We start from the raw sequence: 6,311 nt of genomic DNA, 5'->3' as shown, positions 1-6,311 counted from the left end.
TTATCTTCTATTTTTAAAGGAAATAAAGTGTTTAAGATCTTTTTTTAAAAGATTGTATTTATTTATTTGAGATAGAGAGAGAGTATGAGTGGGGGGTAAGGGGCAGAGGGAGAGGGAGAAGCAGATTCCCCCACTGAGCAGGGAGCCAGATTCAGGGCTCGATTCTAGGACCCTGAGATCATGACCTTAGCCTAAGGCAGACACTTAACCCACTGAGCCACCCAGGTGCCCCAACTATCTTAATAACCTATAAATTGGGTACCTAATTTTACAGAATAGTGACATTGCAATGTGAAATAGAGAAAAAAAAAATTAAAAACCTTTTTCTTCTGTTGTCACTCATTGTTGCTAAAACTTCACTTGCCCTAGTTTTAGCAGTTTTTTAATGAAGGAATTCAAAGCATTTTATAAATATGACTATAATTTACAGTTTCTCCAATCACAAAATGATGGGATTTGATGATTTTAATGTTCCTCCTAGCTTCAACCTTTTATGATTTTAGGAATTTAACCAATCTTTAAAATATTATCCATACCTCAATAAAGCAATTTTAAAAATTAATTGTATTATATTTACACATAATTACACACAAATAAATAAATATAAATATAGGGGGGAAAGTGAAGTTAATATTGAAGCTATTTCTATTTTTCATGTTGTTAGCCACAACATCAGAGTATATAATTCTATATGAAATCAATTGTGTTCATTTAAAAATAATGTATGTGAGGGGCGCCTGGGTGGCTCAGTCGTTAAGCATCTGCCTTCGGCTCAGGTCATGATCCCAGGGTCCTGGGATCGAGCCCCACATCTGGCTCCCTGCTCTGCGGGAAGCCTGCTTCTCCCTCTCCCTCTGCCCCTGCTTGTGTTCCCTCTCTCGCTGTGTCTCTCTCTCTGTCAAATAAATAAATAAAATCTTTAAAAAATAAATAAATAATGTATGTGAAAATACTGCAAACTGTGCAAACTGTAAAGTATTATCAAATGTTAGTTACTCCTATTATTACTTTGGTTACTACAGTTTACACCTTTTGTTTTCCCAGGAATATTGGTGTTGTGACTATATGATGTCAAAGGCATGTACATTTTACAGGTCTACCCAACTAAAATTTTGTTTTGTTTCTTCCTAATGAAAATGCCAAAACACAGAGCATGAACAAATATCCTTACTCAAAAAGCCTACATGTACCATATGGTATAATGTAATATATTACTAACTAAACAGGAAATAAAGAAAGCAAAATGATCAGCTGCATGTCTTTCCAAAAAAATTATTTCTGAAGTAAAGCAATCTTCTCTCAGCATTGCATGTTGAATATTTACCTTTGGAGTTGATGTTCTTTTGGGCTTCAACTCTGGTGTAATGGGCACAGGCATCTGCATCAAAAAACACAAGTCATGGGGGGGGGCAGGAAATCATAATTGAAGAAAGATCACTAATAATGAAATCCAACCTTTTAATTTAAATAAATGGGTGTTTATTTAGGAAACAATTTATTGAGGAAATAATATTTATTTAGCATTAGGGAAAAAAAACAAAAAAATCAAACATTTCCTTGGTGTAAAAGTTTTTTACTAAGACATCCAAAATAGGGGTGCCTGGGTGGCTCAGTCGTTAAGCTTCTGCCTTCGGCTCAGGTCATGGTCCTGGGATCGAGCCCCGCATGGGGCTCCCTGCTCAGCGGAGAGCCTGCTCCTCCCTCTCCCCCTCCCTCTGCTTGTGTTCCCTCTCTTGCTGTGTCTCTCTCTGTCAAAATAAATAAAATCTTAAAAAAAAAAAAGACATCCAAAATAAATCTTGTATAAAATAACTAGTATTGTCCAGAATTCCCTGAATTTTAACATTTTACAATGCATGAGAAGCTTTTTTTAAATGACCGCTTACAGCAGACAGCCTGGCTGATCTTCTCTTTGGCTATAAGTAAAAAAATAATAATAATTAGTTAATAGAATTATGGATATACAAAACTAGATTTATTATATTGTGAAAATATTTAGTATAACACTACATGAACATTGTTTTTACAGAAGAAGTTTTGAACTTGAGTAGAAAATGTAGTAGAAATATAAATTTTTATTTTCCCTCCCCTGGACCCTTTACATAGATAAGGAAAAAAAAATCCCAAATTAAACTTCAATGAACACAATGGCTAATAACAAGGAAATAAAAATATAGCCCCTTCTTGCAAACTGACAAAGCAATTTTTTTTTTCAAAAGGAAGAAGCTCTCTCCATATCTTAAGCATAAGGTCCTAAATTCCAAGAAGTTTGGAATTTTCAATACCTGCTATACTTCTGAAAGAGCTCACAGGCATACCATATTGGTTCTTATATGGTACAAATATACAAACCAGCGTCATTTTTTTAGCTGTTTATGTGTCTCAAATTCATATAGCAAGTGGATTTTTTCAGACAGATTCTAAGACTAAAAAGAAAACAACGAAAAAAACCTCACCTCCTGCCTCATATCACCTTGACCGGCAGCCTATACAAACGAGAAAACCACACAGGAATAAGATCATTGATATAAACACATAGATCAGAAAATATTGCATGGATTACAGTTGTAACATAAGCACTTATGATTTTTTTCCTGGATTCTGGCTCAAGTAGCCACGTGTTATTTCCTAGTAGCATGCTACATACTGCTGTCCACTAACGTGCAAATGTGCACCAAGATGCAAATCCATTCTCAAGACATAAATTTACACAACTGATAGTCAATTCCATCCCTTTGTGTAAATTGCATCTCCTAAAAACAAACCTTTTAAATTTTAAAATCCACCTGCTGTAGCCAGTGTTAAAGCCAAAAAAAAAAAAAAAAAAAAGTGTGGAGGCCAGCAGAATGAAGGCGGAACTTCATGCAATTTCCCTGTTTTGCCTTATGTTTTATATGCAATTGTACTTATTGGATTCTCTTTACTGACTGGACAATTCTTTCCAAGTTTTTCATACAAGACTACAACCCCAACAATGCTTCAATGCTTTTTTCTCTTCTCTCTTCTTCCTTTCTTTTTCTTTCTTTCTTTTTCTTTCTTCTTTCTTTCTTCTCGCTCTCTCTCTTTTTCTTTTGTCTGCCTCCCTCTCTCTTTCTTTCTTTTTCTTTTTTTTTTGGAAGGAACCTTTGCAATGTCAATGCGTTATTCTGAGGAGCCGGCCACTGATTTTAAAACTTCCCGCCACTACCTGCTACAAGGTTGCTCTCAGCTCCGTAAAATAGCACGACCCATTGCACAAACCTAGAAAAGCTCAGCGGCGGGAATCTCAGGAAGGGGGATGGTTATTAAAAACCATTGCTTTCTGTATCTGAGCAGCCCTTCAGCCTGGGAATTATCAAGCTATTACATGATTCATACTCACAGCCCCAGAGCATGCGGGAATTTCGGTCTTACTCCTATGTTCTAGAAATAGGGATGGTAGACGGATAAATAGGAATAATACCAAAACAGTCACAATGCTTTACATCAGCGCAGTGTTTTACAATTTTGTCAAGCAATGAAACAGCATTTGATTTCACTTCTAAGGGACCCTCCCCCGCAAAAACAACAACAAACAAACATTCAAACAAACACCTGGCGTGAATTTATCTCCTGTCCAAGAGAGGAGTCACAAATTTTGAAGTGAGGGTTTGCAGAATACCTGTAGCCCTGGAATAGCTCAGATCAATTCTGCATGTCTAAAAGGAAACAAATCCATGCTACCCCAACATCAGTAATAGTTTATCTTACTCAGTTCTCTTGCCATCTCTCCACCTTTACGCACAGAGTTTGGTGAACCCCAGATGTCTTAGCCCTAAAGTTGCTAATTGCAGAGGTGAATCTCTCCCTTCTCTAGGGCAGTTTGAAGTCTGCGCCGCCTAATGGCACAGGATTACCATTGCATAGCCATCTGGCATGACAAGAAGTGGAGGAGGGAAGGGGGGAAAAAAAAAGGAAAAAGAAAACGGGAAGAACAAAGGCGAATACGGGAGAAAGCCGTGGCTTAAGTTACCCCAAACGGGACGGTTCCTGGAGAAAAGCCCGAGGCTGAGGAGGAAACTGGTGCCTGGAAGTGCGGTTGAGAGAAGTGTTCTCCAATAGGGTAAGCGGAGGAAGGGGGGTGGGGTAGGAAGCGACAGCACAGCGCTATGGCTGTTTATAATTCAGCATGGAGACACCTCTTAAACGATTTATTTCCCTTAAACAAAACAAGCCGAAAGTGAACTACTAGTTGCATGCAAGACCATCCTAAATCTTACACCGATCTTTCTTTGCCCTTCCTTCCTCTTCCATTCAGTACATCACAAAATCTAACTAGAAGCGAAAATGCTTTTTAAAAAAAATCTCTGCGGATTAGGAAATATGTATTTCAGTCGCTAATCCCCTTTCTATCTTCCCATTTCGCTTACCTTTCTTTTGGGCATTGTTGCAGCTCTCTATAGGAGATCTTAACAATCAGCAGAAAAAAAGCCGAAAGCAGTCTCTGTCCAAGCGCTCAGAGAGCAACTGAGTTTTCAATGAACTAATTGCAGCACGACCTGTACTCGGCTCGGAAAAAAAAAAAAAAAAAAAAATCCCTCGTTATTGGCAACATTAAATACACCAAGACGCAACCAAACTACGTGAATGGTTAGCAGGAGTGGGAGCCAGATTTGAGTGACAGGCAGTCAGACCAATAAAGGAAACTGATCTGCCCAAGGGGCGTGGCCCACGGACTTGCCAGAAGCCCTCTTAATGCTGGCGTTTCAGACCGCTTGTGTGGTGGAGGAGCACGCGGACTTGATAAATGTAAAATGTTCAAGCTTAAGACCGGCGGGAAAGCCAGAGTTGTCTTGACTTTTTTTTTCTTTTATGTTGTAATGGCAGGCGAAAGTCACTGCAGTTGCTTTCTCCACAATCTCCAAAACCTCCACTTTTACTTATTTCCAGGGTGAAAGTGTTTTTGAGACTAGGTTGAGTCTAGGCTCCAGTCTTTACATTCTATCTCTGGCAGGAGGATGAAAATGAACTGAGGGGAGCATTCATTCAGAAAGTAGAAAAGGCTGGAGCTCTTTCTCTGGTTGTGGGAACTTCCCGCCAAAGTAGTGTTGCAGTCCTGGCAGAGGAGGGTGCCAAAATGGTGTGTCTCCTGCAGGTGGAGAATCGAAAAAAAACTGGGAGCTGGAAGAGCAGAAGAGCCTGAAGGTGCAGACACCTGATAAACAGTTATCCCACTTGGCAAGAGTGCACCAAGAATGGGACCTCGAGTGAAGTTTGTAATACCAAAGGTCTATCCAGAGGAAAAGTGTTGATACGATAGGTTTTGAATCCAAAGGTGGCATTTAGTGAAGGGTCTCAGAAAGAGGCCACACGAAAAAGTGTTTAGGACTCAGAGCCTGGCTATGATCAGTCAATTAAGGCACTCAATTATTTTTATTATGTTATGTTAATAAGGCACTCAATTTAAGGATGAACCAAAAACTCAGATTAGGGTGAGGCGATTGAGGTGAGTCATGCAAGTGCAAGGTAGGATCCTGCCGGTTTTTTGTTTTGTTTTTATTTTTGTTTTTGTTTTTAATTTTGATATTTTGTTCATCATAGACTTTTTTACATTAATTTAGATATTTAAAATAGTACATTAAATATTTAACTTCATTACTGAGTTTTGGGGTTCTCCTTATATTTTATGCACTCCTTAGGAGAGTGCCTCTTTAACCTCACCATAGTTTAACCCATCCTTAGGTGGATTTCTACTCTAAAAGAGGCTTCTAGGGGAGCCTGGGTGGCTCAGTCAGTTAAGTCTGCTTTCCTCCTGGGATCGAGCTCTGCGCTGGTCTCCCTGCTCAGCAGGGGAGTCTGCTTCTCCCACTCCTTCTCCCTCTGCCCTGCTCCTGTGCACGTTCTCTCTCTCTGTCTCTCTTTCTCTCTCTCACATTCTCTCAAATAAATAAATAAAATCTTTTAAAAAATAGAAAAAAAATAAAAGAGGCTTTTATCTGCCTTCCAAAGTTAGTTCCTGAGACCTAAATTGGTGGGAGTGGGGGTGGGAATTGGTAAATAATGTACTTGGGGATAATTATGGAGGATCCAGGTCGCAAAGCATTTCTCAGAGTACCTTGCTTTGGTTGTTGTAACAGCTAATTGAGTTTAAAAGTGCTCCAACAACAGCCCAAATCCCTATTCTAGAAGGTTAATTTAAAAAGGATATTAATATTAATTGCCTGGATGGATTGGTCAGTTGAGACTACAACTCTTGCTTTCTGCTCAGGTCATGATCTCAGGGTGGTGAGATGGAGCCCAGTGCCAGGCTCCGCAATCAGTGGGGAATCTGCTTGGGATGCTTTCCCTCTTCC

At 39.2% G+C, this 6,311-nt stretch overlaps 1 long non-coding RNA gene across 1 annotated transcript; it reads right to left on the bottom strand.

Moving 5' to 3' along the window:
• Positions 1–1,324: 1,324 nt before the first annotated feature.
• LOC110580229 lies at positions 1,325–4,424 on the bottom strand. The gene is made up of 4 exons (XR_002480329.1): positions 4,389–4,424; positions 2,457–2,486; positions 1,887–1,916; positions 1,325–1,378 (listed from the first exon to the last, which is right to left on the bottom strand). It is a non-coding gene; the product is annotated as an uncharacterized LOC110580229 (long non-coding RNA).
• Between the last annotated feature and the right edge of the window lie 1,887 nt (positions 4,425–6,311).

Source organism: Neomonachus schauinslandi, chromosome X, assembly GCF_002201575.2.
Source record: "Neomonachus schauinslandi chromosome X, ASM220157v2, whole genome shotgun sequence".
Classification (NCBI taxonomy): domain Eukaryota; kingdom Metazoa; phylum Chordata; class Mammalia; order Carnivora; family Phocidae; genus Neomonachus; species Neomonachus schauinslandi.
The sequence above is the reverse complement of the archived record's forward strand: the minus strand, read 5'-3'. Positions and strand labels throughout refer to the sequence as shown.